Consider the following 18379-nt stretch of genomic DNA (forward strand, 5'->3'; position numbering starts at 1 on the left):
GGACAGGTTGTATTTTTTTAAAAAAAATTGAATAATTTAAATTGAAATTTATTAGGTAAAAAATATTTGAATATTAATTAATTTGTTCACAATATTAAAAAATAATGTTTCCCCAAATCTTAGACCCACTTTCCCCAACTCTCACCTCTCTCGAACACCTCTTTAGGCTCTCTTGAACCCACTCTTGACGAACCCACCATTGACGACGACCCTTGACAAACCCAACCTTAACTGCACCAACCCTCAATGACCATCCTTGATGGAACCCCATCCTCGATGACACCCTACCCTCGACACAACTCATGTCTATCGAAACTCCTCTTTGAAACCCTATCGTCCTTAATATATTTAAACCCTAACAGAAAAGTTGTGATGTTGAACTCGTAGAAGACAGAAGGTTATTCAGTGAAGGCGACACAAGACTACCAATTTATATTGAAGGCAGAGATTTTTTAGTTGCTTTTGTAGCAACAGAGACGTGTGGTGGGCCAAGGTAGGTTTTGTCTTTTTTCCATTTGTTTCATACTTTTGAGAAATGCTTTTGATTCTTTTGGTTTGTGGTCTTGTCTTTATTTTTGCTATTCGGTGTGTATTGAATACTGCAGTGGTGGGTTGTTGATATTCAAGTCATGTGTTTCCAGTGAAATCATGTGGGGTCAGTGCTATTGTTTAACTTTTTTTAGGGTTTCAAATTGCTCTTTTTTCTGTTCTATGGTCATGTGTTTGCCATTAATATGTAAGCTTGGTTGAATATGCTCTATGCTTGCATGTGATATGAATAGAGTGACACTTTAATATTATATTATATTTGTTTTGGACAAATTATTTAACCTTTTTAATATTTTTTCCAACCATGGCTTTTTTTTGTGGGGTTTCATCATAGGGATTTTTTCTACAGAGATCCTCATCTACACTACAAAGAAGAAAACTTAGATGCCATTCACAATCAGGATGTGGACACTTGGTCATTCTATGATCAGTGATGACATACAAGCAATACAGCTAGCAAATTATACACTTAAAGAGTAAATTACACATGTTTCCATTGAAATTTAGAGTGTGTTTTGATGGGGGAATTTAAAATTCTAAAGAATTTTATATTTTAAGAATTTAAAATGCTTCAATTTAAATTTTTTCATTTTCAAAATTCTGTGTTTGGATAAAAAGTTAAATTTATTCATTTTCAAAATTTTGTATTTGGGTAAAGAAATTAAATTTCTTTATTTTCAAAATTTCTTATTTTGATAAAATAATCAAATGCATTATTTTTTAAAATTTTATATTTGAATAAAGTAGTTTTTTTAGTAAAAACAGGATTGAGTCTGTAATAGAAAAAAGAAGCAAAATTAGTTATAAAAACAGGATTGAAACAATTTAAAAAATTAAGCCTATTAAATTTTTTATTATAGTCTCAATTTTATATTTGAATAAAAATGGAGAAAAACAAATTGTTTCAATTTTTTATTACAGGATTGAGCCTGTAATAAAAAAAAGAAACAAAATTAGTTATAAAACAATGTTTATTTTAGAAAATAAAATAATAATAATTTAACAAGGAGAAACTTAAAATAAATAGGCTTCAACAATTTTAAAAATGAAAATTAATCTATATATAAGACTAAAAAATGAGATGAAAAATATAAAAATAAAAAAGCATGATAATGGTATAATCCATGGAAGCCACATAGCATATAAGGCATAAGCCAAGAAGAGCTTTGAGTTGAGTTAGCCAAAATGGATTTCGAAGCAGAAAAAGAGCATGAAGCAGCCACTCTCTATCTCTCTCTCTCCATTATTTTCCCCTTCGTCCAACCCAAGAACATCCCATCAACCACCCTTCAACTAAGCAAGCTCAAAGTCCCAACCCAAGCCTCATCCTTCACACACCTTTCTCTCTCCACCATCACTCCTCCTCCTTCCAAAACCTCCTTCAAATCCACCATCTCCGCCAATCCCCTCCACGCCCCTCTCTCCCTCGCTCCCTACTGCCCTCGCGACCCTTCCAACGCCGTCGTGCCGCCCTTGTCTGGTTTCATAACAACCTCGGCCTCCTCAACAATCAGTGCCTCACTGTTGCCAACAATGACTCCCTCTCCGTCCTCCCCATTTTCTGCTTCGACAAGATTGGCCCCTATCGCGCCGCCTTCCTTATCGACTCTGTCTCCGACCTCCGCCGCAACCTCCAGGCGCGCGGCTTCGATCTCGTCGTGCGAGTCAGGAAGCTCGAGACGGTGCTGGCAAAGCTCGCCAAGGCGTTGTATCCTAAGTGTTGCAAGAGAAAGAAGAGGGAGAAACTGTTGGAAATGATAAAGGTGCGAGAGAACGTGTTCCTTTTCACAAAAGAATTTCAAATTCTTTCATTTTTTGAAAGAAATTGAAATCCTAATATTTAAGTTAATTAAAATACTTGAACAAAATACTTAAATTTTAATTTCTTTTCAATTTTTTTATCCAAACATCTTATTTCACTGAAAAAATAATTAAAATCTTTTAAAATATTGAATTACCCTATTAAATTTCTCCATCCAAAAAGATTGTTAAGGAAATTACACGTCTTTTATTCTTTTAAAAAACTTACACATGTTTCTTGGGAGATTTAAGGAAATTATACATGTCTCTCTTCTATTTTTAAAACTTATACAAATTTCCTAAATGTTGTCTAAGCATTTGATAGTAGCAAATCACGTGTGTTGACAATTTTGATTTAAAAAGGCTAAAATATGTTTTTTGTCTTCATAAATATGAAAATATTCAAAATCCGTAATTGCAAAAATTTTTGTCCTCGCGAAATTTGAATCTGTTACTTTCTGGTCCAGAGCTAAGTTTGAGAATATATGAACTTATGTGTATATTATTGTAGATAGTGTTGGGTTTTTAACTTTTCTACATCGGTTATATGCCCGGAGCTAGGTTCGGCTACATCCGAACTTATATATATGCCATTGCAGAAAATGTCAGGTTTTTCAATTGTTTTATATTGCTTGACATTTTCTACAACAACATACATACAAGTTCGAACATAAACCAAGCTTTCAGTTAAAAAGTAACAGATTTAAATTTTGTGACTACGAAAAATAGATAATTGTTTAATCAAAATTATTAACGCATATAACTTGTTACTATTAAATGTTTAGACAATATTTATGTATTTGTGTATATTTTAAAAATAAAAAAAAAACATGTGTAATTTTCTTGAATATTAAGAAAAACATATAATTTATCGAAGACTAAAATTCCTACTCTTCTTGCCCATCTCTCTTTTCTCTTCCCCAACTTCTCCCCTTTCCCTCTTTTGCTCTCACTCTCATTTAAACATAATCAGTGTATAAAAAAACTGATTGAATTTGGTTTAAAATCGTGAATATTTGATATTATTTCCATCACAACCCCCACCTTGAAGGTCACCACCCACACAACGATGCCCCCGATATCGCGCATACCCCTTTGTAATATGTACCTCATTCAACTCATTGCAACAACTAATGTGAAAAATAATAATTCATTCATCATTTTTTATGTGTACATATTCAATATAAAATCTTATATATATATATATATATATATTGAAAGATGAGAGAGATAAGGAAAAACAAAAAAAAATTAAGCAATATGATATTAAAAAGAAAAAACATAAGGTATAAATAAAAAATAAAATGTCAATTTTTTTAATAAAATAAACAATCCTCAAATCTATATAAAAAAAAAGATATGTTCATTGCCACAACAAAAGATATTTTGGTACTAACAATTCTCTTTTTATTGCTAATTTTCATTATTATTCTATAATCTTTAATAATATGAGGACAAAGCACTAAATGATTATGTTGTTTCTGTTTCCAAAAAAAAAATGTTTCCATAAAAAAAGTACATTGCAGGGAGCACTAAACTTTTGTGATTCCAGAGGTAGAAAGGGAATGAGGTTAACATTTACTTTTGTTTTGACTTTTTTTAATTCTTTAATTTTAACCATTAGATATATCCAATGGTCTAGGATGCTATTGGAGAGAAGATGGAGAAAACCTTTACAGGAGAGTATCCAAATCCCAATATTTTATAGAGTAATGGGTAATACTACCCAATCAAAAGAAATTATTAAGAATTTGAATTTCTGCCAAAATTTTAAGTAGTTAAATTAAGAACCACTCACTTGTCAAGATTTAATTAAACAAATTAATATTACTTAATTCTTCTAAAAAGTTCTTACCCTCTAATAGTTGTCTATTTTACAAGTACAAGTGACATTCCCATGGACACAATACGAAGGCATGCAAGAAAAAAGTATGCTACCAAAAACTTTCAATCGTAGATCTCTATGCCAAATTTTGATTTTTTTTTTAAGTTGCACCGAGTAGAATTTGATACACCAAACTTCTTATCATGTGTCATGCACACAAAATAAAAAATCCCTATTAAATAGAACTTCAATAGTTGTTCTGCTTCCCCAATAATCTATTATTTGCCTTTTATCTTTTATTGATTTAAACTTGGTAAAATTGTACAATGTTTCTATTAAGAAATCATGCCTTTTCTGCCTGAAAACAATCCTGAAACTACTGGCAATATTCATAGTTTGCCACTAACCTATTAGAAAATTGCCTTTTACTTTGTGCAAAACAATCAAATTTCGAATGTTGGAACTTCAGACTCAAAACCATGTGTAGCCTGGTATAATAGCCGAGGCCATATACCCCTGTAGGGATCGCTTTCTCTTTTCACCTTTAAATAAGCAATACATCTCTCAACCTCAGATTTTACTTGTAAATAAATCTCATGAGCTTTCTTCCTGTCTCTCAGTTCTTGTTTCCTCCCTATCAAAAATATCTCATTAATTTTAAGAAGGAAAAATCATTTTTAGCACCATTTTTCATGGACATTCCAAGCTGTAAATATGCATTTAGTATACCTTCCATTTCCAATGGTTTTCCAAAATAATAGTAGAACCGACCATGAACTTTAGGCAAAATCAAAGGCACATGCACTGGTTGATTTGCCACCTCACCACCAGCATCACTCCTGGATTTCCAATATATAACGGATATATAATAATGTATATACATGCATATTAGAAGATGGAAAATAATGACAACAAAGATGGATATACAAGACGTTATATTTCATGATTTGGTAAGAATGAAAGAAAAACCACACCAAACAAGATACCTCAACTGCGTAGCCTCATTTGTGAGGCTTTCTATTTTTGACCTAAAGTAAGGAATCTTCACCAAGTTATCATAATCAAAAACTACCTGAAATGACCAATGTGATATGATGTGTTATGGTCAATCCATGTCCAAGGCATCCACAGAACATGGGAAAATGAAATTCAAAGATGGCCATATTCATGCATTAAGTTAACATGGTAGCATGAAATATGGCAGAGGTGTTGCAGAGCCTAAACGGCATTACTCGAAATTCATAATGACCATGAGGTGTTCGAAATGTTGTCTTATGTATGTCTTCCTCTACCACACGAATTTGATGAAAGCCCTGGTGTAGATCGAGCTTGGAGAACCATTTAGCTTGCCCCAATTCATCTAAGAGTTCGTCAATGGTGGGCATGGGAAAGCGGTCCTTCACCGTGACGACATTAAGGGCCCGATAGTCAACACAACAGTGCCACGTGCCATCCTTTTTCTTCACAAGGAGCACAAGAGACAAGAATGGACTGTGGCTTATCTGGATGAGGTCATTGGCAAGCATGGAAGCAACTTGTTTTTCAAGTTTGGCTTTTCGGAAGTGTGGATAGCAGTACGAGCGGACATTTACGGGGGTAGATTGAGGAAGAAGGTGGATGTGGTGAGTAATTGGTCGGTAAGGGGGAAGGGATTTGGGTTCACTAAAAAGGTGAGAGTATTGGTGGAGAATGGAAGTGACTTCAGGTGGGGAAGGGGGTTCCTCGAAGGACTGAGATGTCACCGGTGACAAGCAGAGGTGAAACAGGGCCGATATGCTATTAGTCTGGAATAAGCGTTGAACTTGTTGGGAGGATACGGAGCTGGGCTAGGATGGGACACCTGCAGTGAGTGTTATAGGCTGGCCCAATGTTGCAAATGTCATAGTGAGTCGGGTATAATCAGTGGTTACGGGTCCTAGTTCATGTTGGACCTTGTGGCCTCAATAACTTACGAAGGGGTGAATTAATTTTCCACTAACAAACTTTTAACCCCCTTCTAAAAGAGATAGACTCAGAATGCAGAAGAAGAAGCAATCAATTTAATAATATTCTTTAAACATGCAAGACACAATTGATTGCAACAAAATAAATAAGATAAGGGAAGAGAGAATGCAAACACAGTTTTATACTGGTTCGGCAAATTCCGTGCCTACATCCAGTACTTAAGCAACCCACTTGAGATTTTCCACTCCCTTTGTAAAAATCCGTTTACAAAGTATGAACCACACAGGTACAACCCTTCCCTTGTGTTCAGCATTCCTTACAACTTAAGAGACCCTCGGTCCCTTAAACAATCTCTTGAATGAGAAGAAAGAAAGAAGAATTCTCTTTTGAAGAGAAGGATATTGCAATTGAAGTCCATGGAGAAACTCTTAATGGATTTGCAAGTGTTTGCCTAAGAGTTTTTTTTGAGAGAGCATTTGACAATAAAGTTCTCTTGGAATATCTCTCATTTTCTTTTGAGAGAATAAGACATTCTGGACCAGCAAAACTCTATCTCCAAAATTCGTGCCCAAGTCACCTATTTATAGGCCTTTAATGACCATTCACCAATCCAATGAAAAGATGTGACTGTTGGTAGTTTTTCTGAAAAGTTGTGACTCTTGGGAGTTATTTTCTGAATTTCTGAATTCTTGACTTGGATCAAACTTGAGAAGCGCTTATCTTTGGCATCATCAAAATCATGTATACATACATTCACATTTGATATCATCAAAACAATGCATGATCCACATTCTCCCCCATTTTTGATGATGACGCTCATTATCCAAGGCTTGATCTTTTTGACATCATCAAAATCTTCATGATTTACATTCTCCCCCTTTTTGATGATGACAACCACCTGTAAGTTAGAAGCAACAACAAAAAAAAATCCATTTGTATATAGTTTTACTTCCCCTTTGTTTTGCAATGATTGCTTATATGAGACAGTTGAAGATTTCATATATAAAAAGTTGTCTCATAAAGATTTCGTATATCTTTTATCAATCTCTCCCCCTTTGTCAACATAAAAAACAAATTATGAATAGAGAGGAGAAAAATGTTACCACTTGTTGCAATGTATGAGAATCAAGTGATAGCAAAAGGCATTAAAACAATCATTCAATATTAATCAAGCAAAAACAAGTACAATAACACATCAATCAAATACAATCAATCATCAAACATTTCAAATCAAATTAATTAAATTAACGATCAACTAACTATGCACAATAATTTCTATTATAAAAACATTCAAATTTCAAATTTCAAATTTCAAAATTCAATTTTCAAATTTTAAATTTTAAATTTTAAATTTTAAATTTCAAATTCCAACTTCCAACTTCAACTTCAACTTCCAATAACTTCCGCTTCCAACTTCTATTTTCAACTTTCAACTTTCAATAACTTCCATTTCCAACTTCCAACAACTTCCAACTTCCAAATTTTAATTTCAAATTTAACTTTTCAATTTCAAAATTTCCTTTTCTAAATTTGAAATAGTTTTCTTAAAATATGAAACTAATTTGAAAAGTTTAATAGATTCTTTAAAGATAATCAAAAACTCAATCAGGAACAACCATCAAAGACAATCAAAACTCAATCAAGAACAATCATCAAACATAATTAATCAAATATAAAATATAATCAATCAATCAAACTAACAAACATTGAATATCAATCAAGCAAAGACAAAAACATCAATCAAAAAACACAATCAATCAATCATCAAACACAATCAATCAAATTCAATCACAATCATCAAGAACAGTCTAAACTCAAGTAGAAAACAAGCATCAAAAGTAATCAATCAAAGACAAGTGACCTGTTGGTATCATTTGATATCACTTGTTGGACTTGTTGATCAAGTGGCCTTTGTCGTCTCCATAAATCACATATTCACTTTTCTTGGGGAAAAATGTGGCCTTTGTTTGTTGTCTTCATAAATCACATATCCACTTATCTTGGGGAGAAATATGAATAAACTTTGATGCATGCCATGTGTTTGGAGAAATTTCTATCAATGTATCGACTTTTCTCTTCTCTGTTTTCATAGTCTTTCATCATGAGACTCAGACTTATGATTTTATTCTCTGAATCACTTGAAGAATTTATTACATTATCTTCCCAAGTGATGTATCCTTTCTTTTCTTTCTTCTCTTTGAAATTTCCCTTGTCATATTTTTCATTCTTCTTTTGAAGACAGGACAATTGAATCCCATGTGCCCAGATTGATCGCATTCAGCATTTTGAGGCTAAGGAGGAATCTTCTTCTTTCTTCTTTCATCATCATCTTCTTTCTTCTCTAGTTTTTTTATGTAGTTGTATTTCTCTCTACCATTGTGGGAATAAAGGAATCAAATTCAATGGCTTCCCATATCTTTAAATCTATGGCTTCATTAAAGATCTGAATTTGAGTTTTCCAATAATGATAACCCTCACCATTGAACATAAGTTAGACGAGGCCATATCTATTCTTGAAGTTTTTAAACTTTATACAAGAATGCTACTTTGATACCACTTGTTGGACCTTGTGGCCTCAATAACTTACGAAGGGGTGAATTAATTTTCCACTAACAAACTTTTAACCCCCTAAAAAAGATAGGCACAGAATGCAGAAGAAGCAACAATCAATTTAATAATGTTCTTTAAACATGCAAGACACAATTGATTGTAACAAAATAAATAAGATAAGGGAAGAGAGAATGCAAACACAGTTTTATACTGGTTCGGCAAATTTCGTGCCTACGTCCAGTACTCAAGCAACCTACTTGAGATTTTCCACTCCCTTTGTAAAAATCCGTTTACAAAGTCTGAACCACACAGGGACAACCCTTCCCTTGTGTTCAACATTCCTTACAACTTAAGAGACCCTCGGTCCCTTAAACAATCTCTTTGAATGAGAAGAAAGAAAGAAGAATTCTCTCTTGAAGAGAAGGATATTACAATTGAAGTCCATGGAGAAACTCTTAATGGATTTGTAAGTGTTTGCCTAAGAATTTCTTTTGAGAGAGCATTTGGCAATGAAGTTCTCTTGGAATCTCTCTCATTTTCTTTTGAGAGGATAAGACATTCTGGACCAGCAAAACTCTCTCTCCAAAACTTGTGCCCAAGTCACCTATTTATAGGCCTTTGATGGTCATTCACCAATCCAATGAAAAGATGTGATTGTTGGTAGTTTTTCTGAAAAGTTGTGACTCTTGGGAGTTATTTTCTGAATTTCTGAATTCTTGACTTGGATCAAACTTGAGAAGCGCTTATCTTTGGCATCATCAAAATCATGTATACATACATTCACATTTGACATCATCAAAACAATGCATGATCCATATTCTCCCCCTTTTTGATGATGACGCTCATTATCCAAGGCTTGATCTTTCTGACATCATCAAAATCTTCATGATTTACAGTTCACATAGCCACTGAACCCCTAACGCAACATCTGCGCCGCTATGGGGTAGGGCAAAGAAATCCACCATGAATCTGTGGCCCTGAATGAGCATTGGTATCTGAGGGCAAGAGGTATCATAGTCCATGGTGGTGTCGTTCCCCACCAGTACCTTCACTGGTGGTGTCAGGGCTGACTGTAATGCCAAAAACTTTGTGATACGACTCTGGATAAAGTTATGGGTACTCCCACTATCCACAAAGATGAGCACCTGGTGGTTGTTGATGGTGTCGAAGAGGCGCATGGTCTCCGAGGTCGGCATTCCTACTAAAGCATTCAGACTAAGCTGAGGAGAAAAACCCTCAGGAGCAAAATTGAGAATAGGAGACAAAGAGGTCGTGATGGAATCATCATCTTCATCCGCAATGAGCAATTGGGGACGTGGTTTGCACTAATGACCACGACTCCACTGTTCATCACAATGTAACATAGGTCGCGGTTGCTTGAAAGGGAGACGAGGTGTAGTGTTTGGTGGGGAAGGAGGAAGGCAGGGTTAATGGTGGGGCTAGCGGGAGGGTTGGAGGTATGGGTACTGGGGGCAGAGTTGAAGGTGGGCTGGGAATGGGGCCGAGACCCCTTATGGTGGTCATGGAGCTTGTCCTCCTGGAGCTTGGCGAGGGCCACGGCTTGGGGAAGGGACATAGGCTGTAGGGCCTGGACCTCCCAGCGTAACTCGGGGTTGAGGCTTGAAATGAAACAGCTAACAAGGAAGGGTGGGGCAAGGCCGACGATGCAGTTAGTGAGACGTTCGAATTCCATCAAGTACTCGTTGATGATACCATGCTAACAGAGCTTGAAGAGGGCGCCGTGGGGGTCGTCGTAGAACGATAGAGTGAAGCGGGACTCCAAAGCCTGCAACATCGCGGGCCACGTGGTGAGGAAGCCGTTACGTGTCATCCACTGATACTAGATGAGCGCTAGTCCTTCCATGTAGAAGGAGACGACAATGAGTCGTTCAGGCTTAGGCACACCTTGGTAGTCGAAGAACTGGGATATTTTGAATATCCATCCCAGCGGGTCCTGTCCATCGAAACGAGAGACCTCTAGTTTGAGGTGCAGATGGTGCATGACTGGCTGTGGGACAGGGGTGGGTGGCAAAGGTGGTAAGGACAACATGGAGAGGCACTCCAAAATCGACTCGAGCTTGTCGTTCAGGGTGGAATGTGCCTACGACAAATGATGGACTGCCCCCTTAAGGCGCTCAATGGCAAAATGGCGTGTATTGTGTTCCAGAATTGTCGTGGCGGAAGGTTGGACCAAAATGATAGGGAAACTATTCTACTATGACAATTAAGATAAGTATTAATTCATCTCTACCTTTATTCCTTCATTTTCTCTATATTTATAGTTGAATACAAGATAATTTGCAGGAAATTGGAGATAACAAACTAAGAGACTTTGATAATTTGAATGGTAGGTTGTTACAACTAATTACTGGCAGAGTAGTGGAATGCCATAACGGCCTGCTAGAGCTCACATGTAATCTCCCAAGTGGACTGCTTATCCTCTTGGGCCTGTGGTTCTTGGTACGATTGCTATCAACGTCACTCACAATGAAGCAAAATTAAATCCCAAAGTTCATAGAGAAAAGTTTGTAAATATGGGTAGTTTACTTGAATTGTGCTTTTCATAAAAACAATTGGCCACTCTTTGCCTGATACAAGCATTTTCAGGTCATAATAGATTTGTAAAGGAAAAGACTTGGTACAGAAAAGACCAAAACTTACTTCACTAGAGTCTTCTTTTCCAACTGAACCAAAAGGTACAATTTTAGTTCCCAATCTTGCTGCCATCCTTACAAACTTAGATTGTTCAGGCCAGAATAACTTATATTTTTCACCCTGAGAATTATTACAATGCTGAAGATTTTAAACTACTATAGTGCATTTCAAAGCACAAATATAGAGATAGACAGATCAGGTGAACTTCAAAAATAACCAAGCCTAAAATATTTAATATTAAGTGCATGTTTCATTTAGCTTACTTTTGAATATTAATCACATCCCTCCCTTCCCCCTGTAGTTTCCTGGGAGAGCTTCTAAAACAAGAGATTGTTTTTCATGAAAAGGGGTTTCCTAATAAGTAATGAATGTGAGAATGATAAAATATGCATTTGCTTTCATTTTTATGCTTGATTATTTTAAAACCTGAAAGATACCCCAACATCTTATACGACTATGCTTTGTGCTTGCATGTGTGACACTTTAATATTATATTTATTTTTTTGGACAAATTATTTAAATTTTTTAATATTTTTTTTCCAACCATGGATTTTTCTGTGGTGTTTCATCATAGGGGTTCTTTCTGCAGAGATCCTCATGTGCACTACAAAGAAGAAGATCTAGATGCCATTCACAACTAGGATGTGGTCAGTTGGTTATTCTTTGAAGTTGTTGGTTTGGTTGTTGTAAAAGGGTACCCAAAAGATAAGTTCATATTGTGGTGGAAGCATAGTCATATGGATTTTGAGCAAGGGTTAAAGTTAATCAGTGATGACATACAAGCAATGGAGTTAGCAAATTATGCACTTTCAACTAATGAAGAAGTGCATATATAAGTAGATCATATTCCAATTCCTATTACTGATGTGGATATTATAAACCCACTGCTTTGGATAAATAATGGCATGGCAGTTGTAGATGATGGTGCTGGTGATGAAAATATTGTGGAGGAAGTTGTGGATGAACAAGTGGCTGGTGTGGAGGCAGTTGTGGATGATGGTGTTCAAATTAATAGTTGGGGATGATCATGTTGGTGATGAAATTAATGTGGAGGAAGTTTTGCATGGACAGAGATGGTTGGTGTTGAAATTGTACATGGTGGACACGGTGACATTAAAAGTAGTGATGAAGATGAGGATTTTATACGTATTCAAGTTGAGGAGGATAGTTTGCAGACTAGCTTGGACAATGAGAACGAGTAGGATACTGCTGATGAATATTATTTATTTGAGGAATTGGATATTGACATAGATTCTAATACAAAAGATGTAAATGCAAATAAATTGGACAGATAGAGAGAGGAAGCAATGTCAAAAGACTTCAAGTTTACACTTGGCATGGAGTTTTGCAATTTGTAAGAATGTAAAGAAGCCATATTAGAGAATATAGTTTTAAATGGAAGAGAAGTTACTTTTATAAACAAAAATGACAATACTAGAGTAAGGGCCATTTACTTACAGAATTGTGGATTTAAAATTTATGTTAGCAAAGAAGGGGATGACCTTACTTATAGGGTGAAGACTTTATATCCAGAGCATTAGTTTGCTAGAGTGTTTTATACTAAAAGTTCCAAGCTAAGTCTCCATGGGTTTCAAAACAATTGGTAGACCAATTGAAGTCAAATCCAAAGATGACTATAACACAGGTTATTGATTACATTAAGAATACATTCTCAATGGGTCTAACAACAACCATTATTGATACAACAAGGAAATTGGCATTGGAAAAAAGTTAAAAGGGATGCTAAGAAACAATATGGGTTGTTGTGGTCTTATTGTGAAGCAGTAAGAAGTGCATGTGAAAAAAAGCACTTCTATGTTGGCACCTGATAAGCCTTTTCTGGATGTGTAGCCTCGATTTAGTAGATTTTATCTCTACTTTGAAGGGTGTAAAACAACATTTAAGCAAGCATGTAGACCTTTTATTGGGGTTGATGGATGCCACTTGAAGAACTTATTTGGAGGGCAGTTGTTGGTGGCTATTGGGAGGGACCCCAATGAACAAAATCTACCAATAGTATTTATGTTGTTGAGAGTTGAGGCCGAGACAAAGGACACATGGAGATGGTTTTTGACACTGCTTTTTGAAGACATAGGCAGTCCAACAGTTGTTCCATGGGTAATTATGTCAGATCAGCAAAAGGTATAATAATGTTTCTTTATTATTTTGACCCCACTGTTGGATTATTATTTTATTTGATAATGTTAATGGTTTGTATCATTTTATAGGGATTCGATATGTGTGTATAAGAAATGATGCCAGACTGTGAACACAGGTCTATGTCAAACATTTATACCAGAACTTCAAGTAATTTTTTGGAGGAGGCACTATGATGAGAGATCTTATGATAGGGGCTTCTAAGGCAACATATGAAGTTGCATGGGTTGAGAAGATGGAATAAATCAGGGCCATTATTCAGGAGGCATATAAGTGGTTATGCAATCTACCTAGGAATAGTTGGTGCAGATATAAAATCAGGTATCATTCCAAATGTGATGTTGTTATCAATAATTTGTCTTAGTCCTTGAATAATACACTTTTAGTTGCTAGGGGCAAACTAATTCTCACCGTGGTTGATTGGATTAGAGTATACTTAATGCATAAGTTTAGTGCACTAAAAGAGAAATCACTTAAACAACATGGAGGGATAATGCCCAAACCATTGAAAATGTTAAATAGAAAGATTGAATATAGTGGTAATTGGTTTGCATTTTTTTCAACAAGGTCAATATTTGAAGTGAGCCACAACCTTTTCACAAATAGGTTTATAGTTGACACGAATAAAAAAAAAACATGCACATGTAACTTTTGGAATCTAGTGTAGGAGAAAAAGGTGTTCAAAACACACATTGCGGAATAAAATGATGTATTTTGTATTTAAATTATATTATAAACAGATGACGTATTAAAAAGTGTACCAGTTGATGAGCTCTTAACCATAAAAATTCTTTAATAATGTGAAGACTCTACGTGTATCCACATCGAGACTGACCTCTATTCGTCAACAACTTTGACAAGTGGAAAAATAAGAATAAAGAAGTGATATTCATATCTTTTCAACATGCAGCCTAAGGCTCTATTTATAGCACGCTAAAGATATCAAATTTCTGATCAAATCAAAATCATTATTGATAGTATCCTTTTTTAATCTATATTATTTCTTGTTATCTTTTATTGCTAACCATTTAGCAATTAAAATTGAAATAATAATTGACCAAGTCAAACTTGTATCTAGCCGCCTTTTCAACCCAAATTCCAAATATAAAATCATACATGTTTGTTTCTCTTCTTTCACCAAATCTTTCATATTATTTATATTTTCAGTGCTAGCAAAAATATAATAATATTCCACCTTTTTGAAATCAATTAATCATCAAATATTAAAATAATTTCTTTAACAAAGATTAGAACACTTGTTTGTGTGTGACCTCGTAGGTTCAACTAAGCCGATAATATATTAATCAAATTAATATACTAATCAAGGTATGCGTTTAGCAGCACTCCTTAACGTCTAGACATCATGAAGTAACATTTTACTTTCAAGAACCATTAGAAGAGTAGTGTAATAATTTCTTCCATCTTTACAGCTCTGGATTAACTCTAGAGTATGGTATTACTGTCAAACCCTTTTGAGTTAACTCATAATGACTTAAGAAACTCATTTCTTCTTTCATTTAATTTTCCTGGCCAGGATATAATTTTATTCATAGAGTTGAAACTCATTACCAAGAGTTGATGGATTCTTTCTTGATTAATCATTAATTTTACAGGTATTTAATCATATCCAATATTCATTCAATAAGTGCTCTAAAGCATTAGGTGTCCGGAATCAAAATACAACAAATAACCTGTTAACTACTATGACAATCTCAGGTCAAAGAAAGTTATTATACCTCTTCTTGAGAATTTTCTATTGACAGTTTATGGTAAATTTTAACCATTAGAAAATTTCAATTGAGTCAGTTCAATAATCACATCAACATGTGACTCGTCTATATATGCAAATTAATAAATGAGATCTATTAATATTTATCCAATAAATACTATCACATATATATTAATCTATTTGAATCATTGATATCCTATTTACAATAATCCTATGATCAAGAACGGTTTAGATTAAAATTAGAATAAACTTGTTTCTCATTATCATAATCTCTATTATAATAACAAGTCTTTAATTTTAATTAAGGACATTATCAAATTGACCATTTAATCAAATAGTGAAATAGGACAATGAAAATAAAATAATACTTTATTATTAAAATTAGAACTGATTACATAATGACTTGGATTGTGGATATACAACTTTATTCCCAACATCTAATTGGTATCCCATGTAGGCATGTAGTTGTTGCCTTACAGTCAATTCCAGAAAAACCAAAAATGTATGTGCATAGATATTACCGTAAGAACTTGTAAAAAATATGCTATGAGAATGTCATATCTCCCTTAGAAGGTCAACCTCAATGGCCCAAAACTCCGTATGATGAGTGTTTCCCACCAAATTATAAACATAAACTTGTAAGGATAAATAAATTGAGAAAGAGAGCCTGATGAAGAAGGGCCAAAAACCAAATTAAGGAAGACAGGCAAAACACTTGTTATCAATTGTGGAATTGTGATAAACATGGACATAATAGGAGAACATGTGATAATGGTACAACATCAAGTATAGAAGCACAACAATCTGCTACTCCCACATATATATGTATAGACCCTAAACTCAATAAGTTATGTTTCTTATTGTTTTTGGCTGATGAAGATTATTATATTTTGAATTTAAAATTGTTACAACATGCTCGATCATTAGTAGTAAATAGTAATAGATGCAACTTCACCTACAACTCATGGAACACATTAGAGCGGATCTCAAGGGGCAAACCGGACTGCATTTCAAGTGCATCTTTAACAAATAAACCTTTGCTTTTTTTATGTTTTTTTGGTGAAATATACCAATAATGTGATCGTTTACATTGTATTTATTCTTTTGTGGGATTCAAGAACCATAAACAATGTTGATAATGCAACTGCTGAACCAGAAACAACCGTTGCTAGTACTAACATACTACATGTTGCACCAAATGTTGGATCAGTTGCATCTACTTTGCATGAGGGTGGCTTGGTTGCAGTTGTTGCAGTTAACATTGGACCAAGTCAGAAGACAAAATCAAGTGCATCATCATCATCTAGTGCAAAAGGCAAAGGACCAGCTGGAACAACCAAAGCCAATAAAGGTACCAAAATACCAACAAACGCAACACCATTTAGGGTTGTAAGAAAAACAAGATTTAAAAGTCGTGTGACTGAAAAAACTGAAGAAATGTTTGGGTTTATGGTCCCTCTAGTAGAAAAGATGGTAACATATAATATACCATTTGCAAACTTGTTTTCATTAATCACTGAGTGGTTCTAAGTAGGTAAAGGATAAAGCAAAGGCAAATGAGAATTCTTGAATCTTACAATGCTATAAAAGAAACTCATGTAAATTTATGATATTTTATAATTTCAGTTAAACATGAATGGAGCTTTGGAGCTAACAATTTGCCCCTTCTTATTTGTTTGCAAGAAGCGGTGGAAAATTCCCAAATCATGTAAATGGCAAAAAGGAAAAAAAAATAGGTTGCTTGGAGAATAGTGGGTTTTTTGTTGTGTAACACCTGATTATAGTATTGACTGGTTCATGGGATTTCACTTTTTTGGTTTTATTGGGGGGATGGTTGATTGATAACTTACTTTTTGGTTGTAAGTAATGACAATTATGGTGGGATTTGGTAATGGGAATGTAATTGGTTTATACCATCGTTATTACAATCAAGTAATTATGATGGTGTAAATTATAAACTCATGACATGTCACTTGATATAATATGCAATACCTTCAAATTATGGAATTATTTATCATCATATTTGTGTGTTATCAAATTATTTTATACCTCTTAATGGTATAAAAAGGCATCTGGTTTTGGGGATAAAGGCACTACAGGTTTAAAAAGGAAAAAGTTCAAGTGCAGATTTATTTTTCATTTATTTCCATGAAATGCCTTCAATCATGGAATTATTTAATTTAATTTATTTTTTTAAAAAAATTTACCAAAGAAAAAATGGAAAAGTTATTCAAGCATACAGATTTATTTTTCATTTTATTTAATAATTATTTGTTAATTTCACCAAAATAAAATGGGAAAGCATTAAAGTACATATACATTTTTCATTTTATTTAACAATTTTATTAAGAATTCACAGAAAAAGGGGAAATAAATTAAAGTACAAGATTCATTTTTCCTTTTAAATTAAAAAAAGATGAGGAATAAATAAAGCACATATTTATTTTTTATTTTATTTAACTAAATGAAAAATTTATTTAATTATTTTTTCAATTACCAAAATGAGAAAAATTAATGTAAAAATTTAATATTTTTTAATTCACAAAAATTCCATGTCAACATAACATATGTCAAGTGAGCATAAAGATTAATGTGGAACATAGATAGGTGATAATTGTGTATTCACATCAACATATAACATAGAGATAGACAGAAAGAACGAAAATGTGTAACGGAATAAAAGATTAATGATGTTGATCAATTAAAAATTTGTTTGAGGATTAAAACTCAAAATTTCAAAAAATTTAAATACTAAAAACTTAGTTAACCTAAAAATTAAAGGAAAGAGAAAAAAAATCTAACAGAGAGGGTGAATCATATAAACAATGATATATAAAAGTGATTTATTATAGAATCACGTCATATGTTTTTCCTCGGTAACCTTGTTTCTTTTATTCTAAGTTCTTGTTGCCATGTTTTTGCGCTTCTCTATCCAAGTATCCATTTATATTCATAATTTTTTTTTTTGTTTTTTTATACAAGGACGGCTGATTCAATCATCACACCACACGTCATATTAAAAAAATATAGTAGATTTATTTTAAAATCGAGAGAATCGTTAAGAAAAAAATAAATAGTAAAGTAAATGAAAACCCAAATAATATCATTATTATGTCAATAAGTCGGAGAGGATAGTAATCAAATGGTCTATGAGGTGGTGGTTCATTCAA

The 18379-nt window shown here is 33.9% G+C and overlaps 1 pseudogene; it reads left to right on the forward strand.

Annotated features, from left to right (window-relative positions):
- The first annotated feature begins 1618 nt into the window (after positions 1-1618).
- LOC114398778 lies at positions 1619-4057 on the forward strand (annotated as a pseudogene).
- The last annotated feature ends 14322 nt before the right edge of the window (positions 4058-18379 follow it).

The sequence above is a fragment of the Glycine soja genome, chromosome 19 (genome assembly GCF_004193775.1).
Source record: "Glycine soja cultivar W05 chromosome 19, ASM419377v2, whole genome shotgun sequence".
Taxonomy (NCBI): Eukaryota; Viridiplantae; Streptophyta; class Magnoliopsida; order Fabales; family Fabaceae; genus Glycine; species Glycine soja.